This window comes from Sinohyriopsis cumingii, chromosome 16 (assembly GCF_028554795.1).
Source record: "Sinohyriopsis cumingii isolate HCF-2022 chromosome 16, ASM2855479v2, whole genome shotgun sequence".
In the NCBI taxonomy this organism is placed as follows: Eukaryota; Metazoa; Mollusca; class Bivalvia; order Unionida; family Unionidae; genus Sinohyriopsis; species Sinohyriopsis cumingii.
The window spans coordinates 97167035-97194815 of NC_142976.1; the positions used below are offsets into that span (position 1 = coordinate 97167035).

Sequence of the window (27781 nt, forward strand, 5' to 3'; positions counted from 1 at the left end):
ACAGAATACATTAACTCCCTAAATTTAGATATATAAGGTGACATAAGCCCAGTCATCAGGACCCTCCGCACAAGGCGGAACTAAACTAAAGTCACAACAAAACTTATCATTAATAACACACTACACAGGGAGCACAGGACTTTTTCAGACCACGTGCTGACAATTTTAACTATTAAAAAAAAAATATTAAAAAAAAATATTATTATTATATTAGAGTTTGAGGCACAATGATAATTAAGATAATGGTGTGTGGCAGTTAAGCAGAAGGGGAATCCAACAAGAAAAGACCAGCAACTCACAACAACGATGACAGAAAGAAGACACAGACATCGGTCAATTGCCTCAAAAGAAGCTCTCACATTGGCTATTAGAGGGCTCTTCAGACATACCAAATTTTTGTGGCCCTAATTCAATATGATCATTTTTGGACACCGCCATCAAAATTCAAAACTTAAAAATTACAATACAAGAACTGAAAGTAACGGGTGACAAACACCTAATTGATTGGCATAATTTATGTTTTTTTTTATATACATACACAAAAGTACACTCTGTACATAAACAAAAGAAAAGAAAACTGCTATAGGTTAACATAAACAAATCTAACAACTATCAAAATCAGAATAATTACAGTGGCTAACACGACATTGATATATTTAACGTCCATTAGTACAACTGGACTCGATTTGAACAATAGGCTTTGGCGTTTCTAACAAACATGGACCTGTGACGTCGGGCTCCTCCTGGACTCATGCCTTCCCTCCTTTGCCACGGACAGACATTTTAATTAAGTAATGCGGTCATCGCATATAAACACGGGGATGTAGTGGCACCATTCCTACAAACCCGATCAAATAAATAGCCTGGTCATCAGGCATTAACAAGACGCAAAAGTACTAGTACGTAAGCGTCTATAATTCAATATTCATTCATTCATTCATTCAGTCTAGCTACCCTTGTTGATTGATCAACACAAGAATGAATAGCAGAATAAGCAAACTTCTTGAACTCCAGATACATCTGGAATATGTCAGGCGCCTGTTAAATGAACTGGCCGCGGAGGCTATAGTAGAAGAGGAAAGAATGAAGAACGAAGAGGAGGAGAGAAGACAGAGGGAAGAGGAGGAAAAGAAACTAGAAGAGAGGATGTCGTACAATATTCCCGAGACAGAGGATTGGGGTGTTGAAGCGAATCATCCTCCCTCTGCGCTCCCCAGAAGAAAGGTGAAAGGAGACTGGGGAAGAAGATGCGTGTGTGGCGCCAGGCCAGGAAGGTGCAACCATTAGATAGGTGCATCTGGAGTTCAAAAAAAAACAGCCCTTTTAAGGGCTACCCAATACTCTAGAAAAGAAATAACTATTAATTTGCCAATGTGTGTAGGTAGAGTAGTGTGAATATAAACACTAACTCTTTATTGATAGTGAGAGTGTATGTGTTTGTGTGTTTTTTGTTTGTAAATGTTCAAGGAAGTTTGTGTGAATAGTAGATTATGGGTTTCTTTATTGTTTCTTAGCGTATGTGGAGAGTATAGTTTGGGTTTGATTACATGAGATGAGAAAAGTGGGGGATGTTTTCCTTCACGTCCGCGCGTTGCTTGGTCATGATCTAGGTAAGATCAATTTTACGTTTTTAGGGGGATGTTTTCCATCACGTCCGCGCTTTCACTATAAGAACCCACCACTTTCGTCATTAGAACCATTCTACGGAATAATAAAAAACGAAGATGGTGGTTGCAAGTGACTTGTTCAACAATTTGGTACATATATACAACTGGATAATAGATGGTATCTATGTAGTGGAGAGACTAGAAAAAGAATGGAAGATAGCAGAGTACCTGGACTACGCTAAATGTCTAAACATAGCAAAAGAACTGATAGCAGGAATGATAGAAGAGGAGGAAAAGAGATTGAGAGGTATGATAAATCCCACCTATGTCAGAGTGGGAAGCCTAAAGGAAGCACTTGACAATGCAAGCAAAGTCAGGTGTTTTCTTGAAAAAATGTCACATGGGACAGAGTGCTCTTATGTGGAGAGAGGTCAGGAAAGACATAGGAAAGGAGAGGAGTTGATGAGAAAAGTGATGGAGGTAGAGGTAAAGAAGATTAAAGAGAGATGGTATAAAGAAAGAAAAGATCAGGAAAACAAAAAGAAACAGGCTGATTTTGATAGGCTAAATCAGAATTGGATCAAAGTCCAGGAAAAGTTTAGAGCCTTGGGCCATCCAGACTGGATGCCAGAGGAGAAAAAGAAGAAGAAAGGAATAATGGAAAAAGTGAGGACTTGGTGGAAGAAGTTAAGGAGTTAGAAGAAGAAGAAGAAACCCAAAGACCCTTTTCAGGGCCAGCCATATTTCTCGAAAAGAGATAGCCTTTCAATTGCCTACCCTTTTTTAAATTTAAATTTAAATTTAAAAAATCTAAAAAAAAAAAAATCCCATATTCAATTCCCCTTGTCCCTAGACAAACCCAAACTCTATTCCCATGTTAATTTCCGTTGTCCCTAGACAGACCCAAACTCTATGTTAAATTTCCATTGTCCCTAGAGTGACCCACGATTTTTCTCCATGTTAAATTTCCATTGTCCCTAGGGTGACCCAGGGGTGTTTTTAATGCTAAGTCCCATTGTCCCTAGGGTGACCCCATTTACTACTCACACCACTTTACGCCGATGCCAATTTTTGGGGGTCTGCCCTCCCCCGTCATGAAATATAAACAAACCTTGGATTGGCCTTTGGGTAATTGATGGATCAACATTGCTTGGCTAAAAACAGAATTTTTGTACCCCCTGTTTCGCAAAATGGGGCCTTGATAAAAGCGTTTCCCCACTCCATCCCAAATCGTCACCACATGGGGGAGGGGCGATTGACCCCCTCCTGCTCCTCTTCTCTTTCACTTCAGTCGTGTGATAGTTTCATCTCGATCGCTGATTCAGAAATGATTTAACTAAGTTCTTTTTCTCTATATATACCCCTGTCTGCCTCTTGTGACAAGACTTGGTATATTTCACAAGGCAAGTCAAAGCCAAACAATTGGGACCCCCTGCCAGACTTATGCAAACGAAAACAGTGTATATCAAACACGATCTTGATGGCTCTTCGATTCAGAACTTACCACCAAGTCATCAAGAGAGATTGAACTGTACTGATAGGAAACGTACATACTCCAGAAACCACACTGGTCGGCAACGATGTCTCTTTCTCACTGTCACTTCTACTTTGTTGTTGAACATGATGAAGACCAACCCTGTTTTAACACCCCATGTTTCCTCATTTTATATTTTTAAATCTCCCAAGACCAAAGTACAAGACCGAGTAGTTGCATTGTTTACTGAATGTATCTAAATAAATGACTTGTAATACTTCATATTTTCTAGAGTTGAAATGTCTGCAAGCCCAAGAAAGTTATATGACTTTCGTTTTTGACACTTGCACAGACACTCCACGAGAAAAATAAATTCTATCCAATATTTGCCATTTTCCAAAACAGACACACTTGCAACTTTACCAGAAATCTGTACTCTTTATTTGTGGACATCCCACAGACCTGTCGCAGCATATATAGCTGGTTAAGAACTTTAGGAATATCCCCTCAATTTTCAGAAATATAAAGACTTTTATGTGCTCCACCCTTTTCAGTGTTTAGGTACGTACCTTAAAGAAAGGAAAAATTCTGAAAACAGAATTTTGAATTGGGGTTTATATTTATCAATTTTTTTCCAAGTTGTTGGTATATGCCAGATGGTATCCACATACCTTCGCAAATGAGAGGCATTTCTACACGTCATTATTAGGTTATGATGGTTAGTCTTGCAAGGGTTTTTGGATTGTATAGATGGTGTGATGGTTTAAGGGATAGTATATTTTGAGATTTATCTCCTTTTCTTATATTCATAGCGCATTGGATAGTGAGATTTATATAGCATGTGAGTGTATGGGGTATTGGATGGTATAGGTAGCGTGTGGGTGTATGGGGTTTTGGATGGTATAGGTAGCGTGTGGGTGTATGGGGTTTTGGATGGTAAAGGTAGTGGGTGAGTTCCTACCTGATTAAGGTCAGACCTTGTAACACTGTAACGTTTCTCCAAGACCTGTCCGCCTCCCACATCCCTGTAACAACTCTCCTAGCATCTACTTTTATTTCATTATCCCATACTAGTAGTAGTGGGGTTTTTTCGGTACCTCTCTGGCTCCAGCTGGTAGCCAGGGCCCTACGTGCATGCATAGGTATGATAGAATTAGCTGGTAACCTGAAAGCCACGTTGCTAGTTTTCGCTTTGTTAGTCTCCATTTTCTTCACTGTATCATTCGATTGAACTTGAATTGAATTCCAAGTCGTTTTTGGCCCATTGGGCGTGTATGACTGGTTACTACCCTCATTGTGGGATAAATAATTATGGGGGGGGGGGGGGGTAATGATCCTCATTTACCCCACACGTTTAATTGTCATGCCTGGCCATGGTGAGGGAATAAGTTGCTTGTTCACTTCCATTGGTTAATGTTGATCCCAGTTCTGGAACTGATGTTTGTCTTGGCACAATTTTGGATGTTACTGACTCTGTGAAGTACAAACGGCAAGGCAGTCGATGTTAAGAGCATCTTCAGAGGTATAATACCTTAGTGATAATTTTAAAAACATCCATGTTATGCCTTGTACAGTGGGCCTAATAGTTTGGGTATTTGCTGCCTTATATAGTATCAGCTAGGGGCAGTGGGGTCGGATGGTCATAGGGATTATCTGACCACCATATATATAGTTCTAACTTTGGGGCCAGTATTTATCAGCTACACCTATTTAAGGGCAGTGCAATTGTGGCCACTTTGTGTGGTGGGGACTGAGGGCTGGGATTTTAGCCACTTTATTATAGCTTTTGCAGGACAGATATAAAAATATAATTTGTTTTTCTTGTGCCATTTCATCCTTGTGGTAGAAAAATAAGATTGTTTATTATTGTCCCTCCACTATCTTTGTCTTTGATCCTAGCAGAAAGGAGAGAAAAAACACATTCCCTGAAGACCTTTCCTAGAGCTAAACTTATGGACTGATTGCATTAACTGCAGACCCTTTATATGACCCTAGTCTACATACCAAACTCACTCTCCACACACACACTTTTGCAACTGATAATGTACATTTGAATTTCCAAAAATCTTATAAGTATTAATTTCCTACTGTGTATAAGCTAATTACTGGTAATTCCAAGTTAAACCATAACTACCCAACTCTATTGTAAGCTAATTACTGGTAATTCCAAATTAAACCGTAACTACCCAACTTTATTATAAGCACTTTATATCTACTAAAAGAGCATCAAATTTCAGAACAGCTGCTGATTAAATATATAAACACACAATTCTTCCACTACTGTAGTGACATCTTTGTTTCAAATAGCCTCAGCTAGCATTGTAGCCTTACACCATTGTCCCAGAGTGGCTGCAGATAATACCATATTTAACCCAAATCACAACCTCTAAGATGTAATCCTCTATTGCAAACATACCATTATTAAATTTATCAAGAAATGTATCTTTTCCATCTCTTAATGCTTTAACTCTTTGGTATGACTTGGCAGACATGTAGCATGATGTCCCCCACCCAGCCACATTATTCTGACACCAGGCCAACCAGTCCTAACACTACAAAACAGAATTCTGAATGATAAAATTCAAAGACTTTTCCCAAACTTTCCAAGACCTATTTTTGCTAACATTTTGATATGTTATGTTATATGAGAAAACAATAATGCAAAATATTACATTATTGTTTAATGATGAAATGAGACACTGAATGGGTCATCAAAAGAAACAAACCAGGAAAACTCGACATCTGAATCTAACAACCTGGGACAATTTTATTTGTGATTATGGAAAGAAATTAAAATGTTTGGGTTTATTTAGACTATTAAAGACCTCAAGGTTATCCGCACAATTTTCCCAAACTTTCAGGGCCTTGAAAATGCTACCTCATTTTTCCCCATAATGTCAAAGACCTTCAAAGGCCATATGAACCCTGCGAGTCAAATCGGATCTCCACTGTCCTGGATGAAGACCTGACAGTGACCTCTTTGGGGTCATGTTCTGGTTACCTACATAATTGCTAATTTTATCAGCCAATCAGATGAAATCTAATATCCTTGTGTTTGGGAGACTGAGCAATGTGGCTGAAGCACATCAATGTATTCCGAACAACTTGATTCCCTTTCCAAGGTTTGAAAGCTGCATTTCCATTGGCTAATTCAAAGGTCACCAGAACATGACCCCAAAGCAGTTACTGTCAGATCTTCACTTAGGACAGTGGCAATCTGATTTTAACTAGATTCAGGAATACAATATCCAAATACAAGTCATGAAAAAAATCTATTTATTTACCGGATGCGGAATATGACCCTGGATAGTGGGGTCTACATAATGATAGACACTTCTTTTCTTTCATTCCACTCTTGTTTAAAACTTAATCCAACAACAGCTAAAATCTTGAAACAGACATTCCTCCTCTAATATGAGATCTTTATCTGAACTTTTGATACTAGAAAATTAAAACTTTCAACACTAAATGACAAATTTTAAAACACTTTTTTAAAAAATTAACGAGCTAATACAGAATTTTGTTCATAATGTAAACAAAAAGAATTAACAGTAACAGAACTTTGGAAGATATTCCAAGGGACAGTGCCTCAATCAATCCTTGACTTGTTATCTTTATCTTTTAATCAAAAGGAGATGAAAAGAAATAATTTCAACATCTTTTCTTGCTGTCTTGCAGTAGCATCAATTGAATTGCAAACAATTATGCTTTTTCAATGGTGTAATTTATGAAACATTACTGCCTGTAATAACATCTGAAACTTGATTTCTACATCTGACCTAAAGGCAAGTGGCCCTCTACTTTATGATCATTCTTAAATCAATGGCAAGGTTTGTAACTATTATTAGCAATAGAAACTATATTTGGTATAAGAGAATGGACACTATCCCAAAGGCATGGAGGGATTTAAAATCATAATTCCGATACTAAAATTCTAAATATCCATTGCTTTTGATAATTATAATGCATTTTCAACAATTACTACTCTAAAAAATGATTTCAATAAAAAAACCATGACATAATTTTGGGGTAAGAAAATCTTGTTAACCAACCCTAGTATATATTGATACTGTACATGTATGGAATTTCTGCCATGACCGTCAAGTTATTTTATTAATAACAAACTCTGTAAGTGACTGTAAAATAAAAAATCTACAAATATATATCATCAATACATGAATCAAAAGCCTTGGTCAAGCATAATGCAAAAAGTGAAATTTTAACAACATAAAATTCATTTTCTCAGCAACAACTCTCAGACAAGTTCATAATACAACAGTCCTCGAAGTGTACATGACATTCACTCTGCCACTATAGATTTCAATCTCATCAGATGGCAAGAATTCCAGAATCATATGCTTGGAATGACCTGAAAAAGAAAAAAACAAAACTGGCTGATGCTTTTGCAATAAATAAATAATTTGTAATAACAGTGTTAATGAGATTTTCCATTTTAATTATCTATCTGACCTGCAACAATCATGCCCGCAGAGATATAAAACTTTGGAAATGTATTTTATACTTCATCTATGACAATTCTGCCAGTAAAGATGTTCAACATTTTAATTTGGGCAAATAAGCCTCAAAATAAATGCATGAACTATGAGTGTAGTTAATCTCTCTTGGCATTTAGTTATGGTGTTGTACAGCACACGTTATCCAGTCAAGTTTCATACCGACCCTCCATGTAATTTAGGAGGATTAGCAACAAAAAGCATGTGCCAATGAACAGATGGATGATCAGTAGAGCTAAAAATTAGAAGATGACAATGCTGTTTCTCAAAGATTTGTATTTAAACAGACATACAATAGAAGTTCTGTGAGCATAAATGAAGTTTGGAAGACATCCATGAACTAATCTCATAAAAAAAGTTATTTTCATTTTTCTACGCAATAAAGCTTCCCTCTTAACATGCAATGTGACAGGGTCTCTATCTCTAATTTTCCTTCATGAAAATAAAACAAAGAATATGTCTACAAGTCCTATTTTTTTTATGTAGTTTACAAATTCCATTCCTTTGGAAACAATGACTGAAGCTGCACACCAGTCTATTGGTTATGAAAATATTTTTTCTTATTTATGTCAGTAATGTACAATCTAATAGCAAAGAACATGTATGATCCTTAAGCACTCTAACTGCTATATTTCACGCCAAACTAAACCACATGAACTCTCAGCTATCACAATCACTGAAATTAATAGAAATTGTAATATAAAAATACTCCTATTATTTATGATGATTGTAACAAAAGGCCCAAGTGGGCCAAAAATGATCACCTGTTAAGCTAGTACATGTACTGTTACAACAAAACCTATTAAACCATTTCAAAACATCAAGAAGGCATAATTATTATGTGCTCAGTGTCTCCTGCTCACTTCCAAAATCTTAAAGATAATATGCATGGTGTCGGCAATCTATGTACTAACAATAATTAAATTAAAAAGATGCCTGGTGTACAGAGCCACATGGCTTTCACAGAAATTGAAATTATATTTTAAAAAATGGAAGTGGTGTAGTTTTATGAGAAATATACAGTAAGTCATGCCATGGAGTTGACAAAATATAAATTGTAATTGAATCTGCCTCCTAACACTTCAATCAATCATTTTAAATGCAGTAAATAAGTTGATAAATAAATAAAAATGTTCAAATTGGAGTTTAAAAAAATCCAAAAGTTTATTTCTTTTGTTCCAAAAACTGCATGATTATTCATAAAATAATCTGTGATCCATATTTAAGTCCAAAAATTTATTGCAGGTACAGAGGTCAACTAGGTTGCATATACTGCACGTCCAAGTTCTCCTAAACGTTTTAACAAATTAAAGAAATGATTAATAATTACCTAGATCAATGCTTCTAATACTATTTCTCTTTTTCAAGAAATAGGGCTTCAACAAATCCTTGAGAGAGAGAGACAAGATGAATATAAACAAAGACAACACAATTTTACAATTTTGCCACACCTCTTGGGTCAACTGTACTGGAGAAAGTGACCACACACTGAGACCAGTCTAGGTGTGGATGGATGGGAACACAAAAGGGAGAAGTATGTTCAGTTACTACCAAAGCAAGCTCAACAAGATGACGAAGCCTCAATCCTAATGCATTTTGTTAAATATAAACTGTTTGCTAGCTGTTATTTGTTGTGAAAAGGAGTTATCGGCTGGAACTGAATTCAAGTGATTATTTTCTCTGGAAATACAAAAGTGCCCTGACGACATTCACTGGAATTCAACAAAAGACCTGACACATCAACACCCTATAAGCTATAACAGACACGTCATTGCCTTCAGTTTTTGGATTTCTTAGGGACTATAAGTTTTATTCAGTACTCTAAATTACTAGGATTTAATTCTCAATAGTGCAAATTACTAGGATTTAATTCTCAATAGTGCAAGTTCTTTTGTTACATATTTTAAGAGCATAGACTCATAACAGTGACGTGATAAGTAAAGGAAATGTCAAAAGATTTATTTCATCTTTCTGACAAGAAATAATGATTAAATCTCTAGAGTGGTCATGAAGTAGTCTGCTTTTAAAGCAATTAATGAAACTGTAAGAAATACAGGAAAGCTAAGTAGCAGAACACCCCCTATTAATGCACAGCAGTGAATACAATAGTTTCTATTTATCATTTCTTAAATATTTGGGTATCAGATTATTACAACAGAATTTGAGAGAATATAAAAATTTGGTGTAGCCTCAAAACAGTACATGAACTATATGTTGAATTCATGTGTTTTTTTTACCGTTCGTTGGCTAGTGTGTCAGACTTGCCACTGAAATGGTGTGAGTTCAAAATCCAACCATTAGACCAGCCTGGATTATCTACCTTGGCAAAGCACCTTACTTGTGTTGCTGTGCTGTAAAACATCAAACCAAACCATTTCTTAGATTCCTACTTTTACAAAATTTACTCAGAAATTTAAAAAATGGTCGAACACTAAGGATGCACAAACTAGTCATGTCTTGTCTGGTTTAAATATACTACTAATAATCGCTTTATTCCAGTACTATTATGTCTGTACAGCATGTGCCATGCCCACCTAACAGAAGTTTGTGGAAATAAATCCAGTTATCATATCACCTATTTACATGCCAAAAAGACGTATCAGGATAATAAAATACCTTGCAGATGGAAACTTTGTGACAACAGTTTAAAACAAATCAACAAGCATGACAAAATTTGTTTATCAAACTTGATGCTTGCCTCATTTTTTACAAGCAATTAAAAAAAGGTGTAAAATAAATTACTAAAATGGATTCAAAATTTATACAGGTTGTCTTTGTACATTTTGCTTGTCTGCCTCCAATGATGTTGGCAATTTCTAAAATAAAATGTGGATACAATCAGTCCTGGGACCTACTCGGGGTACTGAATTTAGTCTGACTGGCGCATTCGATTTTTAAGCCATGCAGCTGAGAAGCACAAAACCAGTTGTACCTCTTGGTCCTTTGCAATCTTTTATATTTATTACCTTTGTGCTTAACAGAGGAAAATGAAAGCATCGCCAAATTGTCAGTACAGATGAGGTGCTGGTGTGTTTTCAGTATTTTGTAATAACTGTAATGGATGAAGCTATACATTTTCACTGATCCCAATTTGATAATTATCTACGAACAGATATAAGCTTCGTTATCAATCTAAGTATTAATTAGATAAGTGGGAGTCAGAGTACTGCAGAAGGTCATATAAAAAACACTTGACCTTTGCCCCAACCACACCTGTGTGGTATTAAAAACCTATGCTGTTTCCTGGATTTTATGCAAACTGTTTGTGAGTGGTTCTCCAAATATGAAACAAGTGTCTCTCATTATTCTTCTGTACAATAACTGAGTTGCGGCTGTTAATCACTCAAAATCCATCTTGATACTGCTGCCCTAAAAATATTTCCGCTTCTACTACTACTACTTTATTTAATGTGGGGCCCAAGTTTTCAAGGTCATCAACTAATAATCTCTTTATATATCTACTCCTATTGCCACACCCCACAAGATGATACAAAGTGAAAGCGTTAGGTCTAATTGCAAATAAACTTAAGAAAAAATTCTGCCTTTCATTGAAATATTCAGGTATCGTGTCTTCTGAAGTCAACATTCATGCAGTAACACGTTAGCGAGTCAATTACAACAGCTCTGATCAGTGTTTGGCAAAAGAACTCGTCCATTGTGAGGTTATTCATTACATTATAGTCTCATAATTGAGTTTTCAAGTGGCCTAATCAGTGCCTTGCATGTTCTGGTGTAATGCTAGCACAGATTTCTGAATCATTCATTATTGAAAAAGAGCGAATGGAAAATTGAAGTACAATATGTGAAATGACATCTACTGGAACCAAATAAGGTCAATGTAACAAGCCTCATAGTTTTAGATCATTGGCAACATTCTGAAATTGAGAACCTTTATTTAAAGAAAAGCTGTAACAAAAACAAAAAAAAACTTGCAGTCTTTGTTATCAATATTTCTCATTTTAAACTAGCAAGGTTTGAAGTGACCAAAGGTCAGGCCTATTTGCAATTTTAAAGTTGAATGTACCTAAGTTCACAACGTTTTGCCATTAATTTGCCTAAATCTGTAAGCACAAGAACATGTATAATACAGGTGGCTGGGTTTCTAAAATGGTGTTAAACAGCATACAGGAGACCAAGATGGGCCGGCACCAGACTATCTGGTGCCCTAGGCAAGGTTAGATTCAAGCCCCTCCCCCTCCACCCCCAGGAAAATATAAATTTTAAAAAAAATTCTTCACCATTTGAAAGTTTCGTATACGCGCGATTTTCACTCACTCATTTTGCTTGTTTCGGTCAGACTGAATCTACCTGATTATTTGTCCCTGTATGAAATAAACCAGGATAAAAAAATGACCCTCAATAAAACTGAAATTTATTTGGAGAAATGCGGCCCCTGAAACCAGCGCCCTAGTTGGCCTATATGGTAGTGCCGGCCCTGACTTGGTCACTCATTTATCACAACTTATGCAAAATTTATTACTTTAATATGGAAAATGGAACCAAGTTATTTTCTTACAAGAGATACATTGAATGAATAAATTGGGGGCTAAAATGGTTAATTTAAATTCAAGATCTAGTCTTGTTTACAAAATTTAGAATGTTCTGAACAGCACGGTTATTAAATTGTCTTATATTTTTTTTATACGGTTCTGATAAACAAAATTTTTAAGTTCCGATATAAGTTGAGAGGAATCATTTATTTAAAGTATTATTCATTGGAACAATAAAGTACTCTTTGATATTTTGGACAAAACACTACTTTGGGATTATTGTGAATTCATTCAAAGACATTCTGGATTATATCATTGTGATACATTAATGACTGTTGGTACATAAGCTCATTTTAAATTAATTCACAATACTGCTTTAAATTTTACTTTTGTATCTTAGAAAAATCAAGTTATTCATTAATTTTAATAACCTTGTTGGTTTTGCTTCCTTCTAAGATCATAGAGACATAACAGTAATGAAATAATTATGAAGATGCAAATTATTTATACTGCAAAGAATTAATTAATTAATCAACATAAACTTGACTGAACTGGATTCTAGTCACAGTTGTGAAGGTTGCAGCGTAATTGTTAAGCCATCATTCATCAACGAATAATTATGCTGGCTTGGACCACAGAAGACCATTGGTTCCACGGTTAGGATTCTTTTATCATTCCTGATAAGCTTGGAATTTTTGTATGACAAATTACATACTGTCACAATGGCACTCACTTAGCAACATTCAAGTATATGGACAAACTTTCTTTTTGTATCTTCTACTTTAAAACTTGAAGAATTTAGTTATTTAATATAAAATATGGGATTCTATTTATCATTTTCTTCTTTTCTATGTTGGCAATGGGATGTGCAAATATATATATATATATATATACACACACTCTTATATATGCCTTCCAAAAATACTGTATTCAAATGTCAATTGATAAAGTACACAGAGTAATGTAAAAACTGTTAGTATCTAGACCATGGTTGGACAAACTACAGCCTGCAGGCTTGATCTGGCCCATGACCTGGTTTTGTTCAATAATCTACATCATAGGGTGTGGCTTTCAAAATCAAGCTGCCCATACCTGATCTAGACAATGACTACAAGCTCTTCCTCCACACACACACACACTGCACATTTTAAGGCAAGATCAAATGTAAATTGGTCCAGCCTGTATGTTAAACATTAACTAATGTCAGATGCCGCTTGTCATTTATGAAACATCGGCTGACTCCTTTCTTTATGTCTCATCAAGTTCACAAGTCATATTAGTGTCACGGTGATCAATCACAACAAAAATAAAGTCACACTTTTATCATCATGCTTCACCTGACCTGTTAATAAAATGCAATAAAAATGTACATCTCAATCATTCTAATTATAATGACACATCATGGTAATTATGCCTTTAACATTTGACAAAATGTCTCATTATTACAGTATGAAAACTTACCATCACCTCTGCTAGAGGTCAGCTATGTGACCTATGAAGATCATGAAGTCTTCTAAAATATCAATCAAATATGTACAGAAACATTACATTCCATATCAGTTATTAACAAGGTCATCCATGACATGTGTCAATTACCTCATCATTAACACCAGTCATGCACACTTTAAGACAAACAGAAGCAGGTGCTTTCTTAATTAATGATGTAACAACATATGGAACAATAGACTTGCATATCCATCAATTATCATCAAATGACAAATTAATGCATCATGAAATTAATTGGGTGGGTGAAGGTTACAAATAAAAGCATGCATATAAGAAATGTCTCTGCAAGGTCAGATGTTTTGGACAAGGGATCACCATATGCTATTCAGTGAGAAGTTTGTTGTACTCAGCAATATTTTATTTTTCATAGGGTTAAAAAAATAATAATTTTCTTAAGTTTTCCTCACTGGTTATACCGGCTATTGAAAAAAGACCTAGTATATCTTAGGTATTGCTAAAAGAATGTTTAATTCCCTTTATTTTGGTGCATGATTGATGGGTGCAATTTGGGTTATATAGAGCACACAGTTTGGTGTTAGTTTAGATGTGCATTTACATAAAAAAAACACAAGCTCCATTTGGTCATTTTCACTTCCTGGACTTCAAAGGTAAATGTTAAAAGAAATTAAGAGCCGATATTTTTTTAAACTCATTCATTGCATTTATGAAGTAGGTATTGTCATTAGTCTGGAATAATTCTTTTTCCTATTTTAATAGGTGCTAAAAATAATGTACTTTACACCAATTCCGGCTGATTTTTCCAAGCACATGGGAGCAACCATTTTATAGCTGTGTGCTTAGATCATGTAAAATATCGAAAGAAATTTCAGCCACAGTATATAAAAAGTAACATAGATATGCAAACATGCTCTTCATTTTGCTGTGCATGCTGGAAATGCAAACTTCACCTCACAACTTTGTTCTTTTGCATCCAGCAATTGTTTTAACATTTTGTGATGGTTCTTTTCTTCTAACCTATATGAATGTCTGTGTACTGGATGCTATGTTTTGCGTTGCTCCTAGTAATGAAGTGCCTTTCAACATGTTGTAAGAGACTGTTGAAACAACTAGAGGCAGTGCCTTCTTGCTAAAGATGTTTTTTTTTCCCCCAGACATTTTGCCCTCAAACTTTGTTTACCCTGCCTAAGCTAACTGTACAATACCAGGGCCAACAGTCATGTTGTGCCATAAGAATTCGTATTTATGCAATCGCAACAGAAAGGCACTGAATCTGGTTATCCTAAAAACAGTACATGGGAATTCAAAACAAGGGTGATTCTGCCACTGTTGAGAAACAGCTCAAGCATGTAATGATGTCAGAAAACGTGGTAACCACAAAACATAAACTAAGTTAGAAAAATAAGCTAAAACAGAATGTATCAATTGTAACATCGAGATCGATTGCTTTAGTGTCCAGCGCAATCACGACAAGGAAAATGAATCTGATTAGAGTTTGGTGTAGTTTAAGAAATGCTGCTTTCAATTTAATTTTTTAATGCGGCTAAGATGTCGGGTCCCAATGCTTGATAACTTGGTATAATCTCTTTGGTGCCAATCTGTCAAAGATAATAAGATTTTAGTCTCTGCAAACTGTAAATTTATCATTCCACCAAAAACTAATCTTGAAATCTGGAAAATATTGTCTGCCAGGACAGCAATGGGATAATTATCTTCAAGATGTGCAGAATTTTGTGGGACGGTAAAAAATACCATTCTTACGTTTGGCATCAGGTGTACAACAGACTGCTATCATTCACATTCTGACAGTTCCTCTGGAACATACTTGCACATGATGTGAACTATGTACATGTGGAAGTTAAAGACATCCCTGGTCTGGTGTGTGTGATTTGGATTTTTAACGTAGCTTTAACAACTTTAAAATCATATCGCTGTGATATCTAGCACTGGGGTGTCATGCTGCAGACATGTAGCATCATGTCCCATCCAGTCACGTTTTATAATCCTGACACCAGGCCAACCACCAATCTCCTAAGCAAGGCAGCTGCTAGTACCGTTTTTATAAGTCTTTTGGTATGACTTGGTTTGAACCCATGACCTCCTGCATGCAAGGTGGATGCTCTAACCACTAGGCCACCAGAGCAGTTCCTGGTATGGAGCTAAGTGATCCCCATGTCAACCCCTCTTCAGAAAGCATTGATGGAGCTGGCGTTGATTAGGGGACTTTCTTACTGGTGTTTTCAGAGATTTGTCTCTTTAGGGTATTTCATGTGGAAAGACCTCAAACTATACAAACCACCGGTTATTTTGTCATACAGATGTACTGTACAGCAGATTTATAACTTGAATACAAAAAATGCCATGTCAAAGTTTTAATAACAAAGACGTTATGTTGAGGAACAGTTTGGGTCAAGAGATTCTGTGGGGTCGGAGTGGCAGGTACAATGTGAACTGACACTACACTGATGTCAAACAATGAGGAACTGTGACCTTCATATCATAAATTTCAGACCCCAAATTAGATCAGGCACATCTTATTATCTCAACGGATGAAATGGTTTGCTGTCTAAATTAAATTAAAAAAATGTTCTTTGCCATTGCTGGAAACATCTTATTAATTTTTAAAACTGGATGAATTACAACTGAACTTTCGTCGGGCATAAAGAACAACACAGGTAGTGACATCTTCTCCATTTTTTTGTGTCAACAATTCCTGATAGCTCATTAGTACTTGTAGCAACTGTACAATTAATGTCTTTTTTACGATGTAATTCTAGGAAATGGGGCATGATACTGCAGTAAAAAACAAAAAACAGCAAACACTAAATGACTGATATTTCTGAACATATGTAAAATTTCCTGATGATAGCAAAGTGATAGGAGTAATTAGGAATGACATCATTTTTAGCATCACAGACATGAATGTTCTAGCAGTTCAGTGAGATTTATTATTACCGGTAATGCATCCCCTGTGCAAAGACTACATTCAGGTCTATGCAAAATGAATGCAGCATGGAATGCTAATTTACAAGTGAGAGGGTCAAAGACAGTATCCTGAAGTAGTAACATTCTGAGCAAAAATGTACTTCATGTAATTATAACCATTTTCAGGAATAAATTGGAAAATTTGTCAATTATGCTTGCCTTTGTTTCACTGGAACTGATGTATATAACTAGCTCCTGTGGTCCCCTAAAATAAATTCTTAGATCTTTTACGATGGCTGATATGGCAGATTATCCTAAACATAAATATGCAAAAGATTATCTTGAGAAAAAAAATACATTCAAAAGGTTTCAAATATTTGAAGGATGCTAATGGAGAAATATTTAAGTTTAAAGGAAATGAAAAGTTTGTATATCATGCATGTAGATGAAGATCAAACTATTAATCTGGTAAATTGTTGTACAATCTACCAGCGAAATCTTTATAAAATGAGGATTGTCTGATATTATATTGCTCTATATAACTTATGGAATACTTCACCACTAAACCAGAAATGTTATTTAAAAAGTCTGTAATAAAAAATCATTATGATCTCATTTTGACGATTAGTCTGCCATGAAACTGTTTTTAGATTTTTCTCAAATGTCAGACCACCTTAAAAAAATTACTGTACAATGACAAAAGTAAACAACACTAAGCTGACCACTAGATGTTTCTCCGATTGGAAACAACAGCCCATATTCCATTGATTTCCTTGATGCAATCAGTGTCAAAAATGAATGTTTTCCACGAGCATAAAGTATTTTTTTTAAAGTATCTATCTATATAAATGACTAGGGATAATGATTTTAGTTGCTTTCATTACATTTTAAACCAAAATACTAGTCATGAACTCTCAGAACTTCATCGGTCATAGTTCAACCCTTCCCCTAATGCCTTACAAAAATGTTTTTTTAAACCACAAACAGTACTATTGACCTAGAATGCAGAAGCAGACCAACTATTGACCTAGAATGTAAAGCAGATCTTGTAAAACCTCTATCAGTGTAGATTAACCTTTATTAACTATCTACTTATGACAAGTGGCATAGCTTAAATTGACCATATAGTAAGCAGAATGCCAGGTGTAACTTGTGAAAAAGATTAGCCACCTTAAGTGCCATCAAACGCTGCTGAACCACACCCAACACCACCTATTGGGAGAACTTCTGGAGTAATGAAAGATTGCCCTCCCCTTTGATGTCAATTGCCCTGAAGTGGATCCGCAAAGATCTGCTAACTGACCCATGATCCATCTCTTTAAACACAGTCTTAATGTATTCATATGTCTGTGTGTAAAGTTCCTAATATATTCTTATGTCTATGTGTAAAGGGCAATATATATAGAATGATTTTCTTTTTGGAAATTCCTTGACCAGTAGTAATTCCACTCTACCAACCCTATATGACAAAAAATTACAGTTTAAAAGATGAAGCACTAGGTGGGATTGGAATGTACATACAGTATTCCCTCATTATAACACTGACCAAAAGGAGTCATAAAGTAATCTCACAAAAAGGACCACCATAGTATACAGTATATAACACATACAGTATTCCCTCATTGTAACACTGACCAAAAGGAGTCATAAAGTAATCTCACAATAAGGACCACCATAGTATACAGTATATAACACATACAGTATTCCTTCATTATAATGCTATCCAAAGCTATAGAGTAGTGTCATTATAAGGACTACATTAGTGAAGTATATAACACATACATTTTCCCCTTGTTATAATGCTGTCCATGGGAGCCATAGAACACTCATTATAAGGACCAACTTAAAAAGAAGTACATGATTACATAGTCCCAGTTTCCTCTGACCCTTGCCACCCTCCTCTGACCCTTGCCACCCTATTTTTGATATTTGGACATTTATGTTGGGATGTAGGGTCCGAGTCAACTGCCTTTCGAAAAGTTGTAATTTGCCAATACCATCTGATGTCAGCATAGGGTAGCCGCTTACTAGTCGGAAACTTGAACAACTTTCATTGAGATACAAATGCATGAAACTGATAGGGATACAATTTATTTTCTCAAATATTGTGAGCATAGCATTAGTTTTGAATTTGCTGACAGATGAGACAAAATTAAAGCATTGCTGAAATTTGACATGGATCTGACCATTATTGTTCCTAGTCAGATGGCTACACAGATGTCGCAACCTTCATGTCAATGACATCAGAAGTCATATAGTCATGTGATATCAACAAGTGACCATTGCTAGTGATGCTGCAGGAAAACAAATCAATGAAAGTCACATAATCTTTATAGAAAAATGAAGGAACACAAACTTCTCAAAATATTTATTCTGAAAACAACAACTGGAAATCTGTTAATGTAGCAGCAACGTGAAGAAAACCAGATTCACTTAAAGCAGAGAGCACATGTCAATGCTGTAGTCATATGATACCAAAAAAACATTGCTGACACCCGCTCAGTACTTGTTGAAAATGGTTTTCTTCACCCTGCTGCGATACTGACAGGTTTCTGATTGTTGTTCTCAGAATAAATATGTTGAGAATTAAGTATACATTATATTTATTTCCAAACATTACATGACTTGTATATAAAATTTTCAAATTCTATGAACAACAACTTTGGAAGTTTTTTTATTGTCAATATCACGGGACTATTTAACCTCTGATGTCAATGACATGTAGGTTACAAGATTTGTAAAGTCATGTGACTAAGATCGCAAATTGCGAGAACCAGGTTAAATTTCAGCAATGCTGTAGTTTCGTCTCGTCTTCTATTGCATTTGATGGCAAGTTTGGATCTACTGACACATTGGATGGCAAGCAGGCCTGTATCTACAGACACATTGGATGGCAAGTTTGGATCTACTGACACAGTGGATGGCAAGTTTGGATATACTGAGACCTATCTACTGGCACATTGGATAACAAGATTAGATCTACCCCACTGGTACGGTATTTCTCCCAGGATACACCCAAAATTGCTAACCTAATGTAACACATTTTTACTGCAAAAAAGTAGGAGGGGACCTGGGCTGAAGAATGACTGAAGGCATTTACCAATTCCTGACATCCCCCATGGGCATTAAGTCTTGGCTCAGCCAAATTTGTGGGGTATGTGAGAAAGCTTGCCATTAGCTTCCCTAGGGTCACTGAATCTTACAGGTTTTTTTTTTAAAATTCTTTCTTCACCAGTTACACTGGCTGACATACATAGCCTATCATGTGTTGAAAATGACATAAAACCACAATCAAAAGGGGGGGGGGGAGGGATTATCATACCTGGGCATCAATAGTACATGTCTGCAAAAATAATGATATACAAGCTGAGATATATATATATATATATATATATATATATATATATATATATATATATATATATATATATATATATATATATATACACATATATATATATATATATATACACACACATATAAATAAAGAGAGAGTGACAGAGAGGTGCATGTGACCTATGAACAGTAACAGCTATGGTGCAAAACATTTTTGAAGTTTTTTAAAGTTCAGGATTCAAATTTCCTGACTACAGTAAAGCTTATGACAATGGAAGTATGGAAGGACAGTCTCCTAATTCCAATACTGTATACTTTACTTTAGAAAATGGTGACATTACAGTATAGTGGCCCAGTTAAAATACACACTTTTCCAACATAGTAATTAATCATTCTTGCAAATTAGCAGTATATCTTGTCAACCCATGTTAATTTTATACTTTACCTAGGTATGTTGGAGTGTTCTGCCGAGTTTATCAGATATAATTTAGAACAGTACTTGTAAAATAAAAATTGTACAGTTGTATTACATGTAGCATTGAGAAAAACATAAATGCGTGTTTGTAAATAAATGATTTAATAACTGACGTGCATAATTTTCAGGGCCCCGAATGGTCTAAAGCGCTCTCCATTACGGATCACTGCCATCTCACCTCTGTCTCTGTGGGTTCAAGTCTCGGATTCAGCCAATGTGGGTATGTGAGAAAGCTTGCCAGTAGCTTCTCGTGGGTCAGTGGTTCTTTCTGAGGTTTTCCCAGGTTCTTCCTCCACCATTAATACTGGCCGCCATGTATAGCCTTTCCTATGCTGAAAAATGGCGTTAAACCATACAACAACAACAGCATAATTCGCATTTCAAGGACTATACAGAATTATCAAGAACTTTCTTTGACCTTTGACTTGGCAGTAAATTCAATCAATTCTTTTCTGCCAAAAGTTTTAAGAAAATACAAAACTCTGCCCTGCTTATTTCTCCTTTGTAACCAAATAAATGACAAACTTTATTTTGCTAAGTAGGTCAGAGCCACTGTTATATGATGTATACCATATTCAACATAAACAAGCCTTAAAAAACACACATCCTTTGGTCAAAACTCACAACAAAATTCTAAGTGTACATGTCATGATCTGAGAGTGCCATGCAGAAGGGATGTGGTTTCGAAAATGTGATCCACGCCTGACTTGTTGGATGATCAAGATTGCTAAAACCCAATCCAAACACACCTCATACCTCATGGGAGGGCGAGGCAACTAAAACCCAATCCAAGCATGACTCATGGGATGTCCATGGCAGTTAAAACCTGATCTGAGCATGCCTCATGGGATGGCCATGGCTGTTAAAACCCGAACCAAGCATGCCTCATGGGATGGCCATGGCTGTTAAAACCCAAACCAAGCATGACTCTTGGGATGGCCATGGCTGTTAAAACCCAATCCAAGCATGCCTCATTTGATGGCCATGGCTGTTAAAACCTGAGGGACATGGCTGTTAAAACCCAATCCAAGCATGCCTCTTGGGATGGCCATGGCTGTTAAAACCCGATCTGAGCATGCCTCATGGGATGGCCATGGCTGTTAAAACCCAATCCAAGCATGTCTCATTTGATGGCCATGGCTGTTAAAACCTGAGGGACATGGCTGTTAAAACCCAATCCAAGCATGCCTCTTGGGATGGCCATGGCAGTTAAAACCTGATCTGAGCATGCCTCATGGGATGGCCATGGCTGTTAAAACCCGAACCAAGCATGACTCTTGGGATGGCCATGGCTGTTAAAACCCAATCCAAGCATGCCTCATTTGATGGCCATGGCTGTTAAAACCTGACGGACATGGCTGTTAAAACCCGATCCAAGCATGCCTCATTTGATGGCCATGGCTGTTAAAACCTGAGGGACATGGCTATTAAAACCCGATCCAAGCATGCCTCATGGGATGGCCATGGCTGTTAAAACCCGATCCAAGCATGACTCATGGGATGGCCATGTCTGTTGAAACCTGAGGGGCATGGCTGTTAAAACCCAATCCAAGCATGCCTCATGGGATGGCCATGGCTGTTAAAACCCGATCCAAGCATGACTCTTGGGAGGAACATGGCTGTTAAAACCTGAGGGACATGGCTGTTAAAACCCGATCCAAGCATGCCTCATGGGATGGCCATGGCTGTTAAAACCCGATCCAAGCAAGACTGGTGGGTGGGACATTACAGCTAAAACCTGATCCAAGCATGCCTCATGGGAGGGACCTAGCTGCTAAAACCTGCATAGAACTTAGTGATATTTACATCACTTACTGCCAGGCATTACTGTAATCTTGTTACTATTAAAAAAACTGTGTGGCTTATCGGTTAATACTCAACTTGTGTAGGTTACATCAGTCTAAAAATAATCAACCATAAATGTATTTTATCAAGTGCAACTACTGTATTGCAGTGTTGCACCTTGGCTGAACTGTCCATTTTAAATACCTCTGTCCTCCATTAATTATTAAGATTTGAAGATTATTTTTGTTGCATCTTAGCTGATGGTAGGTTTTAAATACATCTGTCCCCCTATAATATGGGTAATGGTAGGTTTTAAATACATCTGTCCCCCTATAATATGGGTAATGGTAGGTTTTAAATACATCTGTCCCCTTTTAATACGGGTAATGGTAGGTTTTAAATATATCTGTCCCCCTATAATATGGGTAATGGTAGGTTTTAAATACATCTGTCCCCTTATAATACGGGTAATGGTAGGTTTTAATACATCTGTCCCCCTATAATACGGGTAATGGTAGGTTTTAAGTACATCTGTCCCCCTATAATATGGGTAATGGTAGGTTTTAAATACATCTGTCCCCTTATAATACGGGTAATGGTAGGTTTTAATTAATCTGTCCCCCTATAATATGGGTAATGGTAGGTTTTAAGTACATCTGTCCCTTTATAATACGGGTAATGGTAGGTTTTAAATACATCTGTCCCCCTATAATACGGGTAATGGTAGGTTTTAAATACATCTGTCCCCCTATAATATGGGTAATGGTAGGTTTTAAATACATCTGTCCCCTTATAATACGGGTAATGGTAGGTTTTAAATACATGTCCCCCTATAATATGGGTAATGGTAGGTTTTAAATACATCTGTCCCTTTATAATACGGGTAATGGTAGGTTTTAAATATATCTGTACCCCTATAATATGGGTGATGGTAGGTTTTAAATACATCTGTCCCCTTATAATACGGGTAATGGTAGGTTTTAAATACATGTCCCCCTATAATACGGGTAATGGTAGGTTTTAAATACATCTGTCCCCCTATAATATGGGTAATGGTAGGTTTTAAATACATCTGTCCCCCTATAATATGGGTAATGGTAGGTTTTAAATACATCTGTCCCCTTATAATATGGGTAATGGTAGGTTTTAAATATATCTGTCCCCCTATAATATGGGTAATGGTAGGTTTTGAATACATCTATCCCCTTATAATATGGGTAATGGTAGGTTTTAAATACATCTGTCCCCTTATAATATGGGTAATGGTAGGTTTTAAATACATCTGTCCCCTTATAATACGGGTAATGGTTGGTTTTAAATACATCTGTCCCCATATAATATGGGCAATGATAGGTTTTAAATACATGTCCCCATATAATATGGGTAATGGTAGGTTTTAAATACATCTGTCCCTTTATAACATGGGTAATGGTAGGTTTTAAATATATCTGTCCCCATATAATATGGGTGATGGTAGGTTTTAAATACATCTGTCCCCCATAATATGGGTGAAATGATTCATTGATATATTGATACTTTTGCTATTTTGATGCACATATCAATACAAGTGGCAGAAAATCGATACAAAACAATACTTACCATATGCATATTTTAATCTTTAGTAACTGTCAATAATTATCGTTTTCCTTGTTATTTTTTAAATAGAGAAGTCATCTGAGGGAGCTATTGCAGGCAAAGGCACTCATTTTTGTAAGTGAAAATCAGTAAAATAAACAACATAGACCCTGATCTACAATCCAAAGTAATCAGTAGAATAAACAACATAGACCCTGATCTACAATCCAAAGTAATCAGTAGAATAAACAACATAGACCCTGATAAGCAAACCTATTGCAGGCAAAGGCACTCATTTTTGTAAGTGAAAATCAACTCGTACAAATTATCATCAAGTGATGTGGTTCATAATATTATACGCACTCCCCCCTCCTGCACCCCCACCCATTCCACGATAATTATTTTTTATAACAGCTTGTTTGGCATAAAATGGTTCCCGTTTCCTCTGACCCCTGCCACCCTATTTTTCATATTCTGAATATGGAAATAATATCAAATTAATATCTGTATTGAAAATGGATAAAATTGTCAGCTGTTTAACATTAATTGTATCGATAGGCGGCACAGGTGTATCATTTCACTCCCACCAGTATCAATAGGTGGCACAGGTGTATCATTTCACTCCCACCTGTATCAATAGGCGGCACAGGTGTATCATTTCACTCCCACCAGTATCAATAGGTGGCACAGGTATATCATTTCACTCCCACCTGTATCGATAGGTGGCACAGGTGTATCATTTCACTCCCACCAGTATCGATAGGCGGCACAGGTGTATAATTTCACTCCCACCAGTATCGATAGGTGGCACAGGTGTATCATTTCACTCCCACCAGTATCGATAGGTGGCACAGGTGTATCATTTCACTCCCACCTGTATCAATAGGCGACACAGGTGTATCATTTCACTCCCACCAGTATCAATAGGTGGCACAGGTGTATCATTTCACTCCCACCTGTATCGATAGGTGGCACAGGTGTATCATTTCACTCCTACCCAATAATGATCAAAATCTGGAGATTTGTTTGCACTTTTGTTTTTCAGGATCTCTGTTGTTTATTTTACTGATTACTTTGGATTGTAGATCAGGGTCTATATTGTTTATTCTACTGATTACTTTGGTTTGTTGATCAGGGTCTATGTTGTTTATTCTACTGATTACTTTGGATTGTAGATCAGGGTCTATATTGTTTATTCTACTGATTACTTTGGTTTGTTGATCAGGGAGACAATGTTGTTTATTCGACTGATTACTTTGGTTTGTAGATCAGGGAGACAATGTTGTTTATTCGACTGATTACTTTGGATTGTAGATCAGGGTCTATGTTGTTTATTCTACTGATTACTTTGGTTTGTAGATCAAGGAGACAATGTTGTTTATTCGACTGATTACTTTGGATTGTAGATCAGGGTCTATGTTGTTTATTTGACTGATTACTTTGGTTTGTAGATCAGGGTCTATATTGTTTATTCGACTGATTACTTTGCTTTGTAGATCAGGGCACAATGTTTTTAATTCTACTGATTACTTTGGTTTGTTGATCAGGGTCTATGTTGTTTATTCTACTGATTACTTTGGTTTGTTGATCAGGGAGACAATGCTGTTTATTCAACTGATTACTTTGCTTTGTAGATCAGGGCACAATGTTTTTAATTCTACTGATTACTTTGGTTTGTTGATCAGGGTCTATGTTGTTTATTCTACTGATTACTTTGGTTTGTTGATCAGGGTCTATGTTGTTTATTCTACTGATTACTTTGGTTTGTTGATCAGGGTCTATGCTATTTATTCTACTGATTACTTTGGTTTGTTGATCAGGGTCTATGCTATTTATTCTACTGATTACTTTTGTTTGTAGATCAAGGTCTATGTTGTTTATTCTACTGATTACTTTGGTTTGTTGATCAGGGTCTATGTTGTTTATTCTACTGATTACTTTGGTTTCTAGATCAGGATCTATGTTGTTTATTCTACTGATTACTGTGGATTGTAGATCAGGGTCTATGTTGTTTATTCTACTGATTACTGTGGATTGTAGATCAGGGTCTATATTGTTTATTCTACTGATTACTTTGGTTTGTAGAACAGAGAGACAATGATGTTTATTCTACTAATTACTTTGCTTTGTAGATCGGGGTCTATGTTGTTTATACTACTGATTACTTTAGTTTGTTGATCAGGGTCTATGTTGTTTATTCCACTGATTACTTTGGTTTCTAGATCAGGGTCTATGTTGTTTATTCTACTGATTACTTTGGTTTCTAGATCAGGATCTATGTTGTTCATTCTAGTGATTACTTTGGTTTGTAGATCAGGGACACAATGTTTTTAATTCTACTGATTACACTGGTTGTAGATCAGGGTCTATGTTGTTTATTCGACTGATTACTTTGGTTTGTAGATCAGGGTCTATGTTGTTTATTCTAGTGATTACTTTGGTTTGTTGATCAGGGTCTATGTTGTTTATTCTACTGATTACTTTGGTTTGTAGATCAGGATCTATGTTGTTTATTCCACTGATTACTTTGGTTTCTAGATCAGGGTCTATGTTGTTTATTCTAGTGATTACTTTGGTTTGTAGAACAGAGAGACAATGTTTTTAATTCTACTGATTACTTTGGATTGTAGATCAGGGTCTATGTTGTTTATACTACTGATTACTTTAGTTTGTTGATCAGGGTCTATGTTGTTTATTCCACTGATTACTTTGGTTTGTAGAACAGAGAGACAATGATGTTTATTCTACTGATTACTTTGGATTGTAGATCAGGGAGACAATGCTGTTTATTCGACTGATTACTTTGCTTTGTAGATCAGGGCACAATGTTTTTAATTCTACTGATTACTTTGGTTTGTTGATCAGGGTCTATGTTGTTTATTCTACTGATTACTTTGGTTTGTTGATCAGGGTCTATGCTATTTATTCTACTGATTACTTTGGTTTGTTGATCAGGGTCTATGCTATTTATTCTACTGATTACTTTGGTTTGTAGATCAAGGTCTATGTTGTTTATTCTACTGATTACTTTGGTTTGTTGATCAGGGTCTATGTTGTTTATTCTACTGATTACTTTGGATTGTAGATCAGGGTCTATGTTGTTTATTCTACTGATTACTTTGGTTTGTACATCAGGGAGACAATGTTGTTTATTCGACTGATTACTTTGGTTTGTACATCAGGGTCTATGTTGTTTATTCGACTGATTACTCCAAACAAGCTACATAGATTCAGATCTGGGTCTGTGCAGTTTGCAGTTGTCTTATAAGCAAGTATATATGGCAATTTGCCTTATTTCTGTTATAACTCTTTTTTTCACTTCTACTTTAAATCCACTATCCAATGTCAGTATACCACACAATGTATGTGACCGCACAAAAAATCCTGGAATTTTACACAGAAAATTGTTTTAAATTCATTGAGATCTCTATTTAAATTGGCAAAAGAAACTTCCTTAATGTGTGGGATGGGTGTATTTCCTGCCATCGCCAATTTATACATAACCCTATTCTTTACCAGAGGAAAATCAAAATGTTTCTGCTAAGGACTTACGACACTCGTGGTATAGCATTATCTTTCCTGCGCTAAGTGCTGGTGAGATAAATTTAACACAAAATAGAACATTTAATGAATATCAAAAAATGAAGTTGTGTTAGCAACACACCTCTGCATCAAACAATGTGCCAACAGATCCAGTTTCACAAATCATATCACCATCGGCACTGGATAAAACAACGTGAAGGACCAAATTTTCAATTGTCCATCATCCCATTCCTATATTTAATTATTTTCCCCAACTATTTTCATTATGCCACAATTCAATCTGCTTCAAAACTACCGGCATCTCCACTTGAGTCCATATTATGAATTTGTATTTAATAGAAAAAGTGTGACTTCCATTTAAATATATGAATTTAAACCTTGAAATGACACATTTATTGCAATATATATAAATACAATGGTTTCATATTTCAAGGGAAAATATAATATTACTGGGCTGTGGAGCCAAAAAATAAATGTTTTCAATATTTGTTCCAAAATAAATGTCAGTCAGTCGTCTACTTAAAGTAATATTGGGGGGGGGGGAGAGAGAATACAAATAAAACTTTCAAGACGTCACATCAACACAAGTAAAA

The 27781-nt window shown here is 36.0% G+C and overlaps 1 protein-coding gene across 3 annotated transcripts in view; it reads right to left on the reverse strand.

Moving 5' to 3' along the window:
- Positions 1 to 6340: 6340 nt before the first annotated feature.
- Positions 6341 to 27781, reverse strand: part of LOC149781030 (zinc finger CCCH domain-containing protein 10-like) — a 78883-nt gene continuing 57442 nt past the window's right edge. For all 3 annotated transcript variants that reach the window (XM_089938162.1, XM_089938164.1, XM_089938163.1), the window contains exon 3: positions 6341 to 7450. The gene's annotated coding sequence lies outside the window, so the exon portion shown is untranslated. The remainder of the gene's footprint in view (positions 7451 to 27781) is intronic.